The sequence below is a fragment of the Diabrotica virgifera genome, chromosome 9 (assembly GCF_917563875.1).
Source record: "Diabrotica virgifera virgifera chromosome 9, PGI_DIABVI_V3a".
Classification (NCBI taxonomy): Eukaryota; Metazoa; Arthropoda; class Insecta; order Coleoptera; family Chrysomelidae; genus Diabrotica; species Diabrotica virgifera.
Window position 1 is genome coordinate 179,882,856 of NC_065451.1, and position 21,428 is coordinate 179,904,283.

At 31.4% G+C, this 21,428-nt stretch overlaps 1 protein-coding gene across 5 annotated transcripts in view; it reads left to right on the plus strand.

Annotated features, from left to right (window-relative positions):
- Positions 1–21,428, plus strand: part of LOC126892158 (phospholipid-transporting ATPase ABCA3-like) — a 296,181-nt gene that overhangs the window by 891 nt on the left and 273,862 nt on the right. The gene's annotated exons all lie outside the window — the stretch shown is intronic.

The window sequence follows — 21,428 nt, forward strand, 5'->3', positions numbered from 1 at the left end:
AAGTAATTGTTAATCAATATTTAAATAGCTTGGTATTGTAAAAGCCCTTTTCGTATAGATTATAATTCCAGAAGCCCATGGAAATTGAATAAACAGTTTAGCAACAATTGAATTGTTAATTAAAAATTTACGGTCGCTATAATAACAACAATAATTATGATGCATAAGAATAGCTATAATTTTCTCATAAAAAGACACTATACATATCTAATGTACTTTACAGAATTGAAATTGGACTATTTAAGCGGCCTCAGGAATATTTTAAAATTATAAACAATTTTTTGGCTTATAAACAAATATAATATCTCGGTAAATATTAAACTAAATTAAATCATGAAAACGGTATTCGAAAGACAGCAGTAGGTTTTAAAAGAAAAAACGTTTAATTATGACGAGCGGTTCCTGAGATCAAAGTTGACCGGAATTTACGGCAAAGATATAAACAATAGGAACATAATTTTTAAACCAACACCTTTTTATTTTTGTCCCCTTTCTTCACACCAATTTTCATATCTTTAAAATACTCATAACATATATTATTATAATAAAAATTATCGAATAATACGTGTGAAAATTGCCAAAAATAGCAAAATTCCAATCAAAAATTAGGTTGGAGAAAATGTAACCCTCAAAGTTCAAAATCGGTATACGTTAAAAAAATGCATTTTCTCGGTTTCCCATAGAGCAATTTCCTTCATTTTTTTTTTTGTTCCCTAATAACTCGAGTAGAGCCATCGAACTAATGCATTATTAAATGTCAAACTTTGCTTTTGTTTTGTTATAATAGATTAATTTATTTATAAGAACAGAAAACTACATATTTTTTCCAGTTGTAGGCTTTTTTTTAGATAAACTTACTACAAGTGTACCTTTTAAAGTTAAAACATAAATATTCTCATTTGAAAGCTGTATAATTATTTAAACATTTTTTATTTAAACAAATTAAAATTTTGGGTTATAATAAATAAATTAATTTATTATAACAAAAAAAAAGCAAGTTTGACATTTAATAATGCGTTAGTTCGATGGCTCTACTCGAATTACTTGGGAACAAAAGAAGAATGAAGGAAATTGCTCCATGAGAAGCCGAGAAAATGCATTTTTTTAACGTATACCGATTTTGAACTTTGAGGGTTACATTTTCTCCAACCTAATTTTTGATTGGAATTTTGCTATTTTTGGCAATTTTCACACGTATTATCGATAGTTTTTATTATAATAATATATGTTATGAGTATTTTAAAGATATGATAATTGGTGTGGAGAAAGAGGACAAAAATAAAAAGGTGACGGTTTAAAAATTATGATCCTATTCTTTATATCTTTGCCGTAAATTCCGGTCAAATTTGACTGATTGTATCTCAGGAACCGCTCGTCATAATTAAACGTTTTTTCTTTTAAAAAAAGCATCCTGCCGCTGTATTTCGAATACCGTTTTCACGATTTAATTTAGTTTAATATTTCCCGAGATATTCTATTTGATTATAAGCCAACAAATTGTTTATAATTTTAAAATATTCCTGAGGCCGCTTAAATAGTCCAATTTCAATTCTGTAATGTACATTAGATAGGTATACTGTATTTTTATGAAAAAATCATAGTTATTCTTATGCATCATAATTATTGTCGTTATTATAGCGGCCGTAAATTTTTAATTAACAATTCAATTGTTGCTAAACTGTTCGTTCAATTTCCATCGGCTTCTGGAATAATAATCTATACGAAAAGGGATTTTACATTACCAAGTTATTTAATTATTGATTAACAATGACTTATCTAAAAGTTTAGTTGAAAATTAAAGATTTTGTTGGAAAAACCCGCTTTTCATCGGGGAAAGTTTTCATCGAAGTAAATCGGAAAAAACACGTCTCTATGCAGAAGTTAATTGGGGTGAATTTTTATTTGAGTGTTTTTGGTGTAAAGTTAAAATCTTTGGAGTTATAGAGCAAAAATTGAAAAAAAAACACAATTTTCGGGCGCCATTTTGTTTATAAAAAAAGTAGCACACTATCTGCGGACTTTGCATACCTATATTATTAATATATACAATCATAAGATTCGATTCCAGCAATAAAATTGCAGGTAAATAACTTTTCCCAAAAATGGCCAATTCTCCGAAAATCAGCCCAGACTATTTATACTTCGAAGTATTATTATGTCCCTTCCCAATGACACGTTGAATAGACTGCTTAATTATGAAGATGTTAACTATTGATATAAGTAAGTATTACAACACCATAATTACATAAACCTATATGGATGTACGGTATCGATGTCTGGTGATGTGCAAGCAAATCTAATATTGCTATCATCTAAAGGAGCCAGTCAAAAATAAAACGTATGGTCACAAACCCACCTTAATTCGTATCGGATTTAACAATACATGAAGATCCGAAGGTTCTACTATTCATCATAGATGTCATTAAAAATAGGTGCCTACAACAAACACCACCATAAAATGTAAATACACCCCAACGCAGTCTCACAGCCTCTAATACAACCAATTAATTATTGCCCGAGAGTTAAAGAGATTGTGGCCATTTGACATGAAGACAACTTAGGCCTTCTTCACTGTAAGGAATCTCTTGACACCAATGAGGAACCCAGCTCACAAGTCAACATTTTAATTTATAGAATGTATAATAATCAACTATTTTAAATGGGAAATAAGCTACAATTTTACCAAAAAAATGATTTTATTAACGTTTCGAAGCCCAAATCGGGTTTCGTTGTCAAAATACAAAACACTACTACCTATTTTGACAACGAAACCCGATTTGGGCTTCGATTTTGGGGTTCTATTCATCATAGATGTCATTAAAAATAGGTGCCTACAACAAACACCACCATAAAATGTAAATACACCCCAACGCAGTCTCACAGCCTCTAATACAACCAATTAATTATTGCCCGAGAGTTAAAGAGATTGTGGCCATTTGACATGAAGACAACTTAGGCCTTCTTCACTGGAAGGAATCTCTTGACACCAATGAGGAACCCAGCTCACAAGTCAACATTTTAATTTATAGAATGTATAATAATCAACTATTTTAAATGGGCAATAAGCTACAATTTTACCAAAAAAAATCGGGTTTCGTTGTCAAAATACAAAACACTACTACCTATTTTGACAACGAAACCCGATTTGGGCTTCGAAACGTTAATAAAATCATTTTTTTGGTAAAATTATGGCTTATTTCCTATTTAAATTAAAATAGTTGATTATAAAAATGCCACAAGGAAATAGCTTCAGAACAACATTTAGAATGTATAATATTCTGATTGTTATATAAATTATTGTGATTATTGTAATTATTATAATTTTAATGATTGTTATATAAAAAATGACACGCTTAATAGACCATCGGAGTTAATTACGAAGTTCAACCACGATTTTATCCTTTGTGCCATTTATTGTATTTTTAAAAATTGAGGCATAGAAGTTACTGGTGCCTTAAGAGGCTACATCACCGCGTCATCAATATTGATTCGAGAGATAAACTTAGATCTACAGACCGAGCAAGCTTTGTAAATTCCACGGCTTCGCGCAATCGTACTTGCGACTGCGTCAGGTATTTCATTGTTGATTATGTTTGAATATTGGTACTGATTCTGTGGTGTGAATTTTTAAAACTTTTAAGTGTGGTTTTTGACCGTTGTGGGAAATTATTTATTTAGTTTTGTGTTTATAATTTAAAGTCTTGTTTTATTTTCAAAGTTTATTTGCTGTACTTAAGTAGAAAATGAATAATATTATTTTTTTATTATACTTAAATAAAAAATACAGTATTTTGTGAAATGCTATTTTCCAAAGAGTTTATGAAATGGCTTAGTCAAGATTATAAAGGCTCAGTAAATAATAACAAACAATTACTTGTATTAATAACAAAATATTTTGTAATAATGTTACCTATTTTAAAAAAATCTCCATGAAAAAAAAAAATAGAATTAATTTCATCATTTTCTTGTCTCATGTGGAGTAGCTACTTTTGCTACTACCCAACAGGGCCTATTTTAGCACTAGACCCATGAGACACCTGCCTCGGGCCCGCATTTTAATAAGGCCCGGAAAGATCACCAAAACAATTTTTTATTGCAATAAAAGAATAAATTTTCAAAATTCTTTCATTTTACCAACAGAAAATGATTAGTGATGACTCCACTGTTGATTTCCAAGCGACTTCCACCTGTCAAAAATATGTACATCTCCGTCATGTGTAGAAAACGACAATGTCAATAACTCTTTCCAAGCGATATAGGGGATTGGCCAAAACATTTATATCAGGAAATTCAACAATATTTTATAATGGTAGGGGAGCCCAAGCGGGGATTTTTGCAGTTACTCGAGCGCGTCAGATTATCATATGGGGAGAAACGTGGTACCCTGCAGATGTACCTTTACCATATATTGGCTCTTAACACAGGGGAGTTCGTTAAGGGGGGCCCGAAAAAAAAATCTATCCTTAAAAATACTCGAAATTGTCAGATTAAGATAAGGTAAGTTAAGCACATGCAAAAGAGTGTATATTTCAAAAATCTGACGATTTGAGCCGGGCGTAAGGAAATGGGCGGGTCCCAAAGTTTCACAAGAAAAAAGCGAATATTTCGCGAAATGAATGACAGATCGAAAAACTAAAAAATATATTCTCAATATTTTTTAAAAATCTATCGAATGATACCAAACACGACTTCCCACGGAGAGGGGTGGGGGGTAAATTTAATATTTTAAATACGAATCCCGCGATATTTCGCGAAATGAACATCTGATCGAAAAACTGTAAAATACACTTATTTAATATTTTTAAAAAATCTATCGAATGGCACCAAACACGATCCCACACGGAGGTGGGATGGGTGGTTACTTTAAAATCTAAAAAAGGAGCCCCATTTTTTATTGCAGATTTGGATTCCTTACGAAAAAAGAAGTAACTTTTATTCGAAACATTTTTTCGAATTATGCATAGATGGCGTTATAATCGGAAAAAACGATTGTTGGAAATGGAAAATTAAATTAAAAAATGGCAAGCGCCCACTAAAATGGAAAATGTTACTTAACTTTTTTTTGGTTTTAAGACCTACTCTTCACAACCCAATAGGTCTCCAAAGCGCTCGAGTGACTGCACATTTAGCATACTTTGCTCCCCTACCATAAGTAATCGGCCGAATCAATATATTGATAAAATTAGTGAATGTGTTACAGTACACAACTGGATAAAAAAACCAGTCATTTGCAAAGTGCGATTTTTGTTAATAGACCGGTCTAGTTAGACTCAAAAATAGGAGTGAGCCTACAATAATTACCATCAAGCTGAAAATTGGCAGGACTGTTCAAAATACCATCATAAATGAAATCTAAAAAGTCCTCATAAATCGGACCCCTGCTAAAAATTTTACGCGGGGCCAAAGGTCACCAAATATGGTTTTTAGCGATTTTCAGCGAAACGGCAAGTTTTATCGTAAAATTAGCTCTAACAAAAAATGTAGGTTAGATAATTATATATAAAAAATATCTTAATAGTTTTTTTCCTAAGAGCCACTGTTTTTGAGATACAACGATTCAAAGAGTTGAAAGACTCCTAATCGTCATAATATAATATGTATTAGTTAGTACACCAGGTATATAGGGTGAGGCAGATAACTGGCCTATTAGAAATATCTCGAGAACTAAAGGCAACAGAATCATGAAAATTGGAATAACGGGCTTTTAAAGGATGATCTATTAAATGAAAATATTTTCATCTCTTTGCAACTTCCAGTTATACTGGAAGTTGCTTATAACTTCGTTTTTTTAAATGGGACACCCTGTATATTTTTACATTTTTGGATTCTTTTCGATGTCTTCTTTCTTAAAATATAAGGTTTTGTAATATTATACAGGGTATTTTAAAAGATAATTACGATTTTTTATTAATTTCGTAGCAAAATTCACACCCTGTAGAATTGTAGTAGTTTGACATCTAAAACTCTACTTACGTTCAAATGATTTTTAATATACTCTACTATTGTTAAGAATCATTAGTATAGCTAAATTTTTAATTTTAGTATATAGGGTTGGTCGAAACTCGGAATGAGTATTTTCTGAGTTTTCTTAAATGGAACACCCTGTATTTTTGTATTGTAGTGAAATGATATTTTATAGTACTTTTTTATTTCTTAAGCATTCCCTATACCTAACTGCTTTAATTTGTGAGTTATTGGTGATTCAAGCTAAACATTAATTGCAACAAAAAATACGTAAAATTTTATTAGGTGGGCCTTGAAAATACTCAATCTAAAATAATTTTTCAGAAATAAATACATATTAATCCAGACTGGTCCTTAAAATTACCAATAATGGTTTAGCTATCGAAATACCTACTTAACAATTAAGCACAAATTAAAGCAGTTAGGTATAGGGAATGCTTAAGAAATAAAAAAGTACCATAAAATATCATTTCATTACAATACTAAAATACAGGGTGTTCCATTTAAGAAAACTCAGAAAATACTCATTCCGAGTTTCGACCAACCCTGTATATTAAAATTAAAAATTTAGCTATACTAATGATTCTTAACAATAGTAGAGTATATTAAAAATCATTTGAACGTAAGTAGAGTTTTAGATGTCAAACTAGTACAATTGTACAGGGTGTTAATTTTGCTACGAAATTAATAAAAAAACGTAATTATCTTTTAAAATACCCTGTATAATATTACAAAACCTCATATTTTAAGAAAGAAGACATCGAAGAGAATCCAAAATTGTAAAAATATACAGGGTGTCTCATTTAAAAAAACGAAGTTATAAGCAACTTCCGGTATAACCGGAAGTTGCAAAGAGATGAAAATATTTTCATTTAATAGATCATCCTTCAAAACCCCGTTATTCCAATTTTCATGATTCTGTTGCCTTTAGTTCTCGAGATATTTCTAATAGGCCCTTTATTTGCCTCACCCTGTCTACATCACTGAAGCTGTAATAGAAGTAAACATAATATGCTATCGGTCAACTTAACTAATATTACACATAATAATATAAGATTATAAATATGATAATGTTTCTACTATACAGCTTGCGGTCTACCGAGGGATGCAATATATAAGCTGTATTATATTACAGTGCCAACAAAAAAATATTTACAAAGTGAATGTAACGCGAAAATAATAAGAATTATTTGAATTTTACGGTTTAATCCCAACAAAAATAGTAAATTGATATGACAAAGTATTACCTTACAGTAATACTTTTTATTTATGCGCCTTAGTTCAATTTGTAGAGATGGGTTTTGTCGGAATAAACACGTTCGTCGGCTAATCTAATCACCCTACCTATCCTTTTCTCAGAAGGGTTTGAACATGATAATGAAAGACAAAGTTATTTGATGGCTATAATGATTTTACGAGAAATATTAGAGCTGCAGAACAACGTCGTAGAACTTCAGCAACATCTTCATCTTCTAATATTTTATTTGATCAATCTATGACAGTATCTACCACTCAACAGAAATTTCTTGCAAATACTCACAACAAATCTCGGTTCATTTCAATGCTGAAAGCTAAGTTAATTGCTGAAAATATATCGGTAAAACAAGCTAATAATGATGCTGACGTAATGATAATTGAAAGAGCCATAGAGAAATTAGTCAACTTAACAAATACAACTATTGTTGTAGGTGAAGATGTAGACTTGGTCGTATTACTCACTGGTAGAACTCCAATCGAAAAAACTATCTTTTTTTTAAACCTGGAAAAGCTCAAAACCAATCGGAAATATATTCATCGAAAAGTTTATCTACTTTTGCAAAATGTCAAAATCATATACTATTTTTACACTCAATAACTGGCTGTGATACGACATCTGCATTTTTCAGGAGGGGTTAAACGACTGTTTTTAAAATGTTTGAAAAACAAGATTTACTTGATTGAATGTGCTGAAGTTTTTAAAAAAACTAATTCAACTCCACAAGGAGTTATTTCCAACGGAATTAGCTTTCTTCTCTCTATGTATGGAGCGGCTAAGAAAACTACGTGCTTGATAAGTTTCGATATGCATGTTTTTTTAAAAGTACTCGAAACAAAAAACAAGTGCAGTTATCTTGTCTTCCTCTAACTTCAGCGGCTGCTCATCAACATCTTTGTCGGGTATATTACCAAGTTCAAGTGTGGCTTGGTTATCAGCTAGATCCAAAAGACTGGGGATGGAAATTAGTCGACAGTTCATTAGAACCAATTCAAACTTTACTCCCCCCTGCGCCGGAAAAACTCCTGAACACAATTTTTTGCAACTGTAAAAAGGGATGTAGCGCTAAATGTCGGTGCAAAAAAGTTGGACTGTTTTGTTCGGTAGCATGCACTAATTGTCAAAACCGGTCGTGCTCCAATGTTGAATCACCAACAATTGAGGATTCATTTGATTCTATCGAGGAGCCATGCGATGTGTCATTATTGGGACAATTTACTTGCACCCAGGATGAACAACAAGAAGAAGAAGAAGAACAAGATGAAAAGAAGAAGAAGAACTAAAAGATGAAGAAGAGGAAGAAGAAAAATGAGAAGGAGAACAAGGGAAGCAGAAGTATTAGAAAATTATGAACCAGTTTGATAAATTTCGCTTTTTTTTAATTTATACCGCTTTATATAACTTTTATCATTTTTAACCCTTGCCAATATCAATTATTAAATAGCTTTAAATTAAACAGAATCATAACAGATCCGTGGAATAGGAAACCACGTTAAAAAAACGCGTTAAGTACACTACCTCAAAGGTGGTGTGAAAACGTGTGCGCATATTATGACGATTACTGCTTTTTGAATCGTTATATCTCAAAAACGGTGGCTCTCAGGAAAAAAAGTAATAAGACATTTTTTATAGAAAATTATCTAATCTACATTTTTTGTCAGAAATAATTTTACGATAAAACTTACCGTTTCGCTGAAAATCGCTAAAAACCATATTTGGTGACCTTTGACCCCGCGTAAAATTTTTAGCAGGGGTCGGAGTTTTTAGATTTCATTTATGATGATATTTTGAACAATCCTGCCAATTTTCAGCTTGATGGTAATTTTTGTAGCCTCGGATGCGTAAGTTGACCGGAGTATAAAGGAAAGCTAATGGGAAAAAATTCTTCGCGAGTGGTTAGTGTACAGTCACGTGTACAGTCCTAAATGTAGCCGTATTTATTGTTACGTTTGTAAACTGATTTGCATAAAAATTATTGTTCTAACTTTCGATACGTATAATGACTGGAAAAATATCAATATGAATAGAACATTTATTCAACATGAGCGATATCCTGAAATCCTGAACATATTTTCATCAATTGGTACGTTAGTCAAGAGAAGTAGTACAGCAGGACAAATTGTAACATTAATGGAAAAAAAAGTTATTTAGAAGAAGAGTAATATTGGAGAAACGAAAGGAAATTTAAATATTACATAGAGTGTCACATCAGCTCGATGTTTTGGTTATCAAAATAAATACAGATTTGAAGTTTTGCACAGTCATACAATTTGACGGTTCACATTTTTTAAGATACTCAGCTCAAAATTTAACTTTTAAACGTAGCCTACTACAAATCCACAAACAGTAAGAGTAAATTTTTGATAGTTTGCTTCGCGTTAGAGATATCAAAAATTTGAAAAAGTGAAAAATATTATTTGAAAAAGTGGTTCGAAATGTTATTCCAACCCCACATACCAAATTTCATGACTAACTTCGCACTTTTAGTTTTTTCATGTGGGGTTAGAATAAGATTTGGAAGTACTTTTTTAAATAACTTTTTCCGATATCTCTAACTTGAAGCAAAATATAGAAAATTTACCTTGTTGTGCCGCGTGTGTCTACAGACCGTGATTAAAATTAAAATTTCAGTTGAGTATCTTAAAAAATGTGAACCTTCACCCTGTATGACTGTGCAAAACTCCAAATCTGTATTTATTTTTATAGCTGAAATATAGACCTGGCTTCATCTTAAATGCGACACACTGTATTTAAACAATGTTTAATTGTTTAAATATAAATTTTATTTATTGTTAATAAAAAGTTAAATTTCTGGTGCAGCTATATTTCTATTAAATAATTAATTTATTTAAAAAAGTTATTCTTATTATTATTAAATCATATTTAGGGGCCCGAAAATTGTGTAGTGCCTCGGGCCTGATTTGAAGTAAAATAGGCTCTGCTACCCAACGCTTAGCTACTCTACATACAATTTGTATTATTTTATTAAAAAAACCAAGCATTTACTCTGCAAATTGTATATATTTTGCTTTGTATTTTCATATAAAAACCGCGGTATAATATAATAATTATTATAATATAATATAATATAATATAATTTAATATAATATAATATAATATAATATAATATAATATAATATAATATAATATAATATAATATAATATAATATAATATAATATAATATAATATAATATAATATAATATAATATAATATAATAATAATATATTAAAGTTTTTAATATTGCTAATCCAGATTATCCATACGCATACGACTCACACTCCCTTTAAGAGGAAAATTGACTCATCCCAGATACCTAAGGTATTAAGAGGATTCAACTCTGGTGGGACTCTTTCCATGTTATCGAGCCCTAGGTAACTTGGTATGTACATACTTAATGTAAATAAAAAAAAATTTAAAAACTTTAATAATATGTATTAGCAATATTAAATACTGTATATTATATTATAATATAATAATTATTATTATAATATAATATAATTATTAAAGTTTTTAACATTGTCTTTTAACCCGGCACCTGCCACGTGGGGTGCTACCAGCACCCCATAACACATTTTTATCAAATATTTGGTATTTCAAGTTTGGTAACCGAGCTGTGCGTCATAGTAGCTTTCTATAATATTGTATAGCATATATGTGTTAGTGTTTGAAGTGGTTATTTAGTGTCATTCTGAACTTATAGCTCTAAAGTCGAATTAGGGTGTCATCATCTGGCACTTTAAGTTTTAATTTTTTTTTGTATTTTTGATAAACAGGTCAAATTTACATCTTTTATTGAAATAACTGATTTAAATTATTAATATAGACTCTATACTCACTAAATCTTAATTTTTTTAGATATTTTACTTGACTTCATTTATTATGGCTTGGTACTTGCTAATTTGCTTATAACACCTTTTTCATTTTATTTTTTAACTTTTATAACATATTAGTGACTAATAAGTTAATAAAACATGTTTATTTATATTCTTATGTTACTCAACACATTATTTTGTTTTTTAAACAAGTAGATCACAGAAAATTTTTAAGGGGTGCTGTGAGCACCCCACGTGGCAGTTGGCGCCTTGCAAAGCCACGTGGCAGGTGCCGGTTTAATGTATTTTTTATTAATAATTATATTACCTAATTATGTATCAGTAAAAACGATTATTTACTTAAATTTGACAAATTCTAACTCCACTCGACCAGTCCACGACCACACAACTCGAAACACAAGTAAGTAAGTACGGTTGCGTGAAGCATGGCGCGAAGATGTGGAATTTATACGACTCGCTCGGTCTGTAGATCCTTGTGAGAGATAATAGCCTCACCGTTTTTCGAAAGTTCTGTGAACCTTTGGCAACAGTGCGTCGGCAGTACGTGACAATATCAAAGACGAGGGCACAGTATTGCGATAATAATAATAATACTATACTCATAGGCACGCTAAATGTTGCCAAATCAGTTAAGTTCGGTTTCTTTTTATAGATAGTCGATTTTAGTAGTTCCAATGTGACACAAAATCTAGGAATGGGATAAAAAAGTTTATTTGAAGAAAGTGTATTTTTTTGTTCTTCTTAATGGCGGTACGGAATATATAGGTGTCGCGGTCGTTTTTGTATTATTGGGCTCTGTACCACCATTTTTTACTACATTATGTGTATGTGTGCCAAATAAATCAACAAAATATTTAAAATTAAAGTTGCAATCTTGGAACGCGTTTTCCGTCTTGATGACGTGGTGATGTAACTCCTTAAGGGTATTAATTAAACCTACATACAAGTAATGTTAATAGTTTGGTATGCGTGATTTTTTCCTTTGGGTACTTCTCTTCCAGTTTTCGATCTGATGTTTATTCCGCGAAATATCGCGGGGTTCCTATTTAAAATTGTATATTTACCCCCCACCCCTCTCCGTGGGGGAGCTGACGTTAATTTCGCGAAATATTCACTTTTTTTGTGAAGCTTTGTGACTCACCCATTTCCTTACTCCCCGCTCAAATCGTCAGATATTTTTTTTAATGTTGTAATATTTACAATCTGTCATTAACTAAGAACAATAGGTAAATTCTTTGATAGTCTGGGCTGATTATCGGGGAATGAGCCATTTTTGGGAAAAGTTATTTACCAGCAATTTTATTGCTGGAATCGAATTATAAGATCCTATATATCAATAATATAGGTATGCAAAGTCCTCAGATAGTGTGCTACTTTTTTTATAAACAAAACGGCGCCCGAAAATCGTGTTTTTTTCAATTATTGCTCTAGAACTCCGAAGATTTTAACTTTACAAAAAAAACACTCAAATAAAAATTCACCGTGATTAAATTATGCATAGAGAAGTGTTTTTTCCGATCTGCTCCGACGAAAATTTTCCTCGGAAAATGCGGGTTTTACCAACAAAATCTTTAATTTTCAAATAAAGTTTTAGATAAGTAATTATTTACCAATAATTAAATAATTTGGTGACTTAAAAGCCTTCTTGGTTTAGATTGTATTTCCAGAAAATGGTGAAAATTAAACGAATATTTTAGCAACAATTCAATTGTTAATTAATAATTTACGGTCGCAATAATAACCAAAATAATTATGATACACTAATAAAACTTTGAAATCTTATAAAGCTGAGATGCCTGTTTAACATTTTGTCGACAAAATATAGATTTTTTATTTTTTTGCATAATCTTTAAATGTTTAAAAAAAAATAGTTATAAACAAATTAACGTTTCTCAGAAAGTTTTTATTATATTATAATTTTAAAAAATAGCTAAAATGCGCATTTCAAATATCTTGAAAATTAATGCTTTAAAACTTTTTTGCAACCATTTGCAAAAAAGTTATGAAACAGCAAAATAAACATACGATTACTACGGTGTTAATAATTTTTTTTAATTCTTTCAAAGCGTAGAAGTGAGTTTAAAGTACAAGCTAATTATTTATAAAACAATATCGATTATCAGCTTAATGGTTATATTTTAATTAAAGATTATAAATATATTTTTTTGTAATTTACACGCGCGAAAGTAGAATAATACAGTACCGTAGCTACCCGCCCACATACACAACTCGCGCGAGTTTAAGCGTGTCAGTCACTTCGAGTGAACATTTTATCTCCGGCTCTGTATCAAGCCTACCTTCGCGCTAAAAATTACAAAAACAAGTACTTTTAATCTTTGATTAAAATATAACCATTGCACTAATTTTTGACATTCTTTGTGAGTAATTAGATTGTACCATAAACTCACTTTTAAGCTTTGAAACAATTAAAACAAATTATAAACAATGGAGATATCGTATATTTATTTTGCTGTTTTCTAACTTCTTTGCAAATGGTTGGTAAATTTTTTTAAAGCATTCATTTTCAAGACCTATACGCATTTTAAGTATTTTTTAAAATTAGAATATAATAAACAATTTCTAAGAAATGTTAATTTGTTTATAACAATTTTTTTTAAACTTTTAATGATTATGCAAAAAAATGAAAAATTTATATTTTGTCGACAAAATATTAAATAGGCACTACACCTTTATAATCTTTCTAAAATTGATCAATGTCTCACGATTATTTTGGTTGTTATTGCGACTGTAAATTGTTAATTAACAATTGAATTGTTGCTAAAATATTCGTTTCATTTTAACCGGCTTCTGAATTTATAATCTATACCAAGAAAGCTTTTATTTCACCAAGCTATATAATTATTGATAAATAATTACTGGCCCAAAAAATTTATTTGAAAATTCGAGATTTTGTTGCGAAAACCCACATTTTCCGAGGAAAATTTTCGTCGAAGCAAATCGGGAAAAACATGCGTCTATGTAGAATTAAATTGGGGTGAATTTTTATTTGAGTGTTTTTAAAATACGATTTGCCGGCGCCATTTTGTTTATAAAAAAAGTAGCACACTATCTGCGGACTTTGCATACCTATATTATTAATATATAGGATCTTATAATTTGATTCCAGCAATAAAATTGCTGGTAAATAACTTTTCCATGAATTTTGCTAATTAGCCCAGAGTATGAAAAAAATTGAAAATTTGACCTGTAGAGGGAGATCCAGTTATCACCCTCTTTACATAAATTAAATTAAAACAAGTTCAAAATAAGTTTAGTTATCACAGATTATTCGAATCTTCTTGCTAGGTCCACTACTTTGAATATCTTCAGGCGTCGTACATCATTGTGGTCATCAGTGAGGTTGCTGGCTAACTCGTTTGGATGAGATTCTAGTCTCTTGGAATATTTTTTGTAATATTCTGTTATTACTGTTTTTATGGATGGCACATAGAGGTCTTGTTCTATCACATAGTTTGGCACGTACGAACGGGCATTCAGCATTGTTTTAAGGACTTTGTTCTGGAATCTCTGCAGTATTTCTAGGTTAGTTTGACTGGATGTCCCCGAAAGTTGGATACCAGAGGTCCACACTGGTTTTAGTATAGTTTTATATATCAGCAGTTTGTTTTCAAGAGATAGTTGAGATTTACGACCGATGATCCAGTACATTTCTCGGAATTTTATTCCTAGTTGTTTTCTTTTTGTAAAAATGTGTTTTTGCCAAGTTAATCTCCTATCAAGATGGATTCCTAGGTACTTGACAGTATCGGTTTGTGGGAGTTGCGTTTCATTTAGTGTTACAGATGGACATGTTTGTCTTTTCATGGTGAAGGTTACATAGATGCATTTACTCTCATTCGCCTTTATCTTCCGTTTTTTAAGCCATCTTTGTATATTATTAAGGTCTTTCTGAAGAGTTCTGGATGCTGTATTTGGATCATGATGAGAGGCTAGTACAGCAGTGTCATCAGCAAAAGTTGCACACGTTGTTCTGTTACTTTTGGGTAGGTCAGCAGTGTAGAGCAAGTACAATATCGGTCCCAAGACATTTCCTTGTGGTACCCCGGCTTTTATTGGTCTTAGGCTTGTGTATTCATTATCCTGCTTGACTAGGAAATGTCGGTTGGAAATATAGCTTTTTAGGATTTGACAAAAAGGATGGGGAAGGTTTTTCTTTAGTTTAAAGAGCATACCAGCATGCCACACCTTGTCGAAGGCCTGACCACTGTCCAGGAATCCAGCAGAACAATACCTTTTATTTTCTAGATCACTTCTGATGTGTTTTACCAGTCTATGTACCTATTATATCGTTCCGTGTTATGTTCTGAACCCAAATTGGTGTTGGGGAATTAGTTTCCTTTCTTCTATAACTGGAGATAATTGTTTAAGGAGAAGTTTTTCTAAGATCTTTGATAGAACAGGTAGCAGTTATTGGTCTGTATTAAGTCACCTGAGTTTTATTTTTCCCTGGCTTAGGTATGAGAATAATTTGAGCAACTTTCCATTGTTCTGGGTAGTATCCTAGCCTAAATATTGTATTAAATACTTGCGTTATCATTTTCAGACCTTTGTATGTCTATTGCTGCAGTACTTTCCCGTTGATCAGGTCATCAGATATTTGAAATAGACACTATTCTGCATGTACTTAACTTTTCTCTTATTATTGCGCCGTCTCCTATCGAAGGTTGGCGATTCTAATGGCAACTGTAGCCTTGGAAATTGCTGCAGGAAAAATCTCTGCGGATGAGCGGTCACCATCTTCTCAGGTCTTTCAGTCACGAGGTCTGACGTCTTCCTATTGATATTTTGCCCTGAACTTTACCTTCCAATATGACTCAAAGTAGCTCATATCTTTTCCCTCTCAACACATAGCTCAATAGACCAGGGTTGATTTATGAAAAAACGTCTATTTTTGGATGTAACATTAGGATTTTTGCAGATATAGTTAGGTGACAACTTCAGTAATAATAATTGACTTATGCTCCATCTCAAATATGCCCGGAACATGAATAAAAAAATTTAAATATTTAAAAATTTCGAAAAACATCGATTTTTTCTACTTTCTCTGCTTATAACTTTAAAACGATTCGTTTTGGAACAAAGTCGTACAAAAATAAAATAAAGATAATTGAATTTTGTATGATAATCGACTGGTTAAAAATGTCTGGAAGTATTATAGTACAGTCTTTCACGGTTTTTGCTGTAAATTTTAAAGAAATGCTTGGATATTTGGAAATTTGGCATACGCATAGCTAACATGTCGTAGAAAAAAGTAATATGGTGCCGATGTGTGCCTTTGACCTGGGGGTGAGTTTCACCCCATCTCGGGGGTGAAAAAATATATGTTCAAGTTAAGTCCCGAAATGGATAAACTGACTAATTTTAAGCAACTTTTGTTCTATAGAGTTTTTTCACCAAATCAATACTTTTCGAGTTATTTGCAAGTGAATATGTTCATTTTTCAACAAAATAACCACGTTTTTAGACGGTTTTTCGGAAATAACTCGAGACGTAAGCATTTTGGCGAAAAAAATATTCTTAGCAAAACTATAGCCTATAAAAAAATGAAAAAAACGGTGTACATATTAGGTCTCTATACCTAGCAAAAGCATAGCTATAGCTAATGAACAATATGTTCATATTCGAAAAATCCCAAATAGAACAATTCAATGTGAAATATCCAAATAATGAAGCATTCTTGGGGATAATATACTACAATTTTTTTAAAGTGTTTAATAAAAGCTTTATTTCTGTTTTTATAAAAAAAATTTCTATCATCAAATGTAAGCAAGTTACGCTCAAAATAAAGTTGGTCCCTTTTATTTTGGCAAAAAAATCAGGAAGATCACCCCCCAATTAGCAACTTAAATGAAATTAATCGTTACCGCTTCACAAGTTACTTTACTTATGTTGTGTTTATATGATCTGTAAGATTCATCGATTCAAAGTGCTTATTTTTGAAAAAAATTGGTTTCAAAATAAAATTTTTAAAAAAGCTAATTTTGAAAAAAAATGCTTTTTCTTCAAAATAACTTAAAAATTGTTACAGATACCAAAAGTCTTAAACAATAAAAAAAGTCGGCTTTACTTTTCTGAATACTTTGTATTTTTTGTTTTTATGTAAGACAAAAATTGGTCAAGATTCGGTGTTTCTAAATTTGCGTACACTCGTGATAAGTCACTCGTTCAAGCCCTTTCAACTACAGATCTTTCAAAAATAAGGACTTTGAACCGATGAAACTTACAGATCGTATGATGAATATATACGCGAGTAAAAACCTTGTGAAGTGATAACAATTAAGTTCATTTGAATTGCTAATTAGGGGGTGATTTTCCCGATTTCTTACCAAAAAAGGGACCAACTTTATTTTCAGCGTAACTTGTTTACTTTTAATGCTAAAAAATTTTTTAAAAAACAAAAATAAGCATTTTTTGAACAGTTTAAAAAAGTTAAAAAGAGTTTTTCCCAAAAAAGTGCTTCGTTTTTTGATTATGGCACGCTAAAATATACGATTTGGAATTTGACGAATATGAACTTATTTTTCATTAGCTATAACTCTGCTTCTACTAGGTACAGTGACCTAATATATACACCAACTTTTTCAATTTTTTACGTGCTATATTTTTGTTACGAATTTTTTCCACCATATACTTACTTTTTGAGTTATTTGCGAAAAACCGTCTGAAAAAGTGGTTATTTTGTAGAAAAATTAACATATTCACTCGCAAATAACTCGAAAAATATTAACTTGGTGAAAAAACTTTATAGAACAAAAGTTGCTTAGAATTAGTCATTTTATCCATTTCCGGACTTATTTTGAACATATATTTTTCACCCGCAAAAGGGGGTGAAACTCACTTCCAGGGTAAAAGCACACATCAGCAGAATATCACTTTTTTTCTTTGACTTGTTAGCTATGTGTTTGCCAAATTTCATGTCAATCCAAGCAGTTCTTTAAAATTTAGTTTTTTTTTTTTATTAGAAAAAAGAAGTCGCATCCACCAAAAGGTTATTAGCGACGGAACAAAATATAAATAACAAAAGTAAACAACTACAGGTTGTACAGAATGTTTATGGATTTTAGATAATTAACTATATTTATTGTCGCAGGAATAGTTTTGACCTAGAGCCTGTGGTAGAGCGTTTGGGATCTTGTAGCGCTCTCTTTCTTGGTCATATTTACTACAAACTATTAAAAAGTGTTCGACTGTTAATCGGACGTTACACTGATTGCATATAGGTGGATTACTCTTTGTGAAAAGGTAAGAGTGCGTTAACCTGGTATGTCCTAGACGTAAACGCCAACCGCAATTTGTTCTCGTCTATTGCGCGACGATGGAAACCACTGAGACACATTATTTTTTATTTTATTTAACTTAGAATTAGATTGAGACCACTCATTTCGCCACAAACACAACACTTTATTTTTAAAATAAGCTTTTAAGTCACTGGAAACACACTTGTCTATCGGCTCCGAAAAATCACTTAAAATTGCCTCTCGTGCAGTCCTGTCAGCTTCTTCATTTCCTGTTATTCCGACGTGTGAGGGAACCCATACAAATTGAACGCTTCTTCCATGTTCATGAGCTTGGGAAAGACCATGGAAAAATCCATCAATGTTCCATTGAAGTATCGAGTTGAATGTTGTTAACAGATTCGGAGTTAGATGATACTGAGCAATTATCTACAGAAGAGTCACTGTCTAAGTCAGAAATCTCTTTCCCTAAATGGTTAAGAAGTTTCTTTTGAAGTTTTGTAAACTTAGTTTTTGTAGATCTATCATTTGCATATTGATAGCTGCTTTGTAAAAGATAGAGTAAACCAGGCATATCAGTTGTAAATTCTTTAACGACGCTAATAGTGTCGGGGGAGCCTTGGACATTATCAATCAGTAAGGACAATTGGTGGTAATTTAAAACGAATGGTGGGGTATGATTATCAATAAAATTTTCAAGAGTTTCCCGTGTCGATGGGACTTTAGATGAGCGCGGTTTTTTTGGTTTAGAAGATTTGGGTTTTGCAAACAGATTTTGTGATGAAATTGCTGAGTCTGAAGGAGGAGTATCGATCTCACCAATACTGCGTTTTATGGAAGAACTTGCGTTTTCGCAAGTGCTATTAGAGTTTCCACTTAGATGTTGTGGCTTTATTACCTTTGGAAGTACTGGAGCAGACTCATTGGTAATGACAGAAGTCGAGCTTGAAGTTTTGATTGTAAGGTTGGTTGAAATGGTTGTTTCGGAAAGTTGTGGTGATGTATCAGTTTTATTGGAGTTTTCTGCAGTTGTATCTAATGGAAGAGGTGCTGATAGATTGGAGGATATTGCTTTAGGAGTTTGTGAAAACGGTATTGCCGCTGAATGTGGATGACTGAAAGTGTTGCTATGAGTAGGAGTATTAGTAATTTAAAAAACCAATACAGAAGTAAAAACTTCGAGATGTATTCTGGTATAAAATCGTTTATTTAAAACTATAAAATGTCATCGATTGCAGAACGTTTTCGTTCTAAACAGAACATCTTCAGTGCATAGAATGAAGTATTTCCACGTTAGTTTAAAGCAAAAGGTTAAAAATGTGACTGTTAAAATGAAAAATGTGGGAATACTTACATCCTGCCGAGTATTTTGAAACTAGCACACTGTAAATAGTGTTAACATCATCATATATGGTTTACATAATGTAATATGTTAAAATGTTATGACTACAAGTCGATGTTAATGGATAAAGTGGAACACATGCTAAAAGGGTGCCATGGTTCCCTGCTCGAAGATGCTAGGTACTTGCCAATTCAATGGACACAGACCAACTGAGAAATTATGAAGTGGATTTACAATTTGACAAGGGTGACATGACATGACAAGATAAAGCCAATTTTTGGTTAAAGTTTCATTTGATTTTGGATTTTTTAATAAAATGCGAAGGTTTGTCTGCAAAAATAATTTAAATTATTTAAATAATAAAATCTACTGTAAAGTTTAAATTAGCAACTCTCTATTCCAGAATAACTTATAGATTCATTAAATTTAATGCAGATATATTACATGGTTTAAGTTGTGACGTCATCGGATGTGAAATGACGAGATGAAAGTTGAGTTTTGTTGAAACAAGGAAATACACTACATAATAAAAGATAATTAGACTTGCGTGGAAAAACAAAGCTAAACAAGCCGAAAAAACCAGAATTTAAGAGTATTTTTATGTGATGTAATGTTGGTTGCCTAACAAGGCAAGCAGGCAACAGGTTGAAGGTAAACGGTAGAATATTGCGAGAAAACAGTATATATACAAAAGGTGGCTATTTATTGTGTTAAATTTATTATTATACTATTGTAATGAATAATTATGTCTGTTAAAAGTTGGAAAATAGTTGATAACAAAATTAAATCACTAAAGATTACTGTTAGTGAGGTAGATATATGTGTGAAGGATATGATTGTAAGTATATAGTATTGTGAAATGAATAAAAGTATGTAATAATATAATAAAATTAAACTATGTGACATAAAGTCTAATTCATCTTTATGTAGTTTTGAAAGGACTGAATGAATTGGAAGTAATGTATCTTGATAGTCTACCAACGTAGAATAGTGAATAAAATAATTAGAATGAGAGCTACCAATATAGGTCAAATTGTGGGTTGGTGTCAGTATGTAAAGAAGAATCTAAATTGAATGAGTATATGAATAGAAAAGTATGAGATTGATTTCTATTGGTGATAGTGGAGTAAACAGACTGAACTAAATGAAATATATTTAAGTGCAGAACTTTATGAACGTATGTGATTGCAACTGAAATCAAACAAATGAAAAATGTGAAAAAATTTTATTTTAAATTGGGATAAATAGATATTGGAAGTTGCCTGATATGAATGAAATGAAAAGATAGATGAAAAAAGAAGAATAGTGAATGCAATAAAACTTAAATGTAATAGTCTGAAAGAAGTTTGACTGAATGGGTCGTAATGGATATAGGTGTGCAGTATCCTATTGTTAAGTAAAGTCTAAGAATCTAAAAAGAAAGAAGTGACAGAATGTTACTAAGTAAGGAAAGTGATATATATGACAGACTAGAGTGATTGGATGTATGGTGTTTTTTATTATTGTAAGCGGAGATGAGAGAAAATGAGTAAGTAACATAACAGGCAACAGGATAAGTGAGTGTGAAGAACATTCCAAAGAGACAATAAACCAGACCGATTTAAGGATTAATAATAAGAGCCATTTAAATAAATTATGAAAGAAATGGTGAGATGAGATATAGAGGACCTGAAAAAGAGACAGAGACACAAGGTCAAACCAGAAATGACTAGGAGTGGAGAAAAATATGAAGGATAGGAAAATAGAAGAATCAAAACTGTGTTAGGGATGGGATAG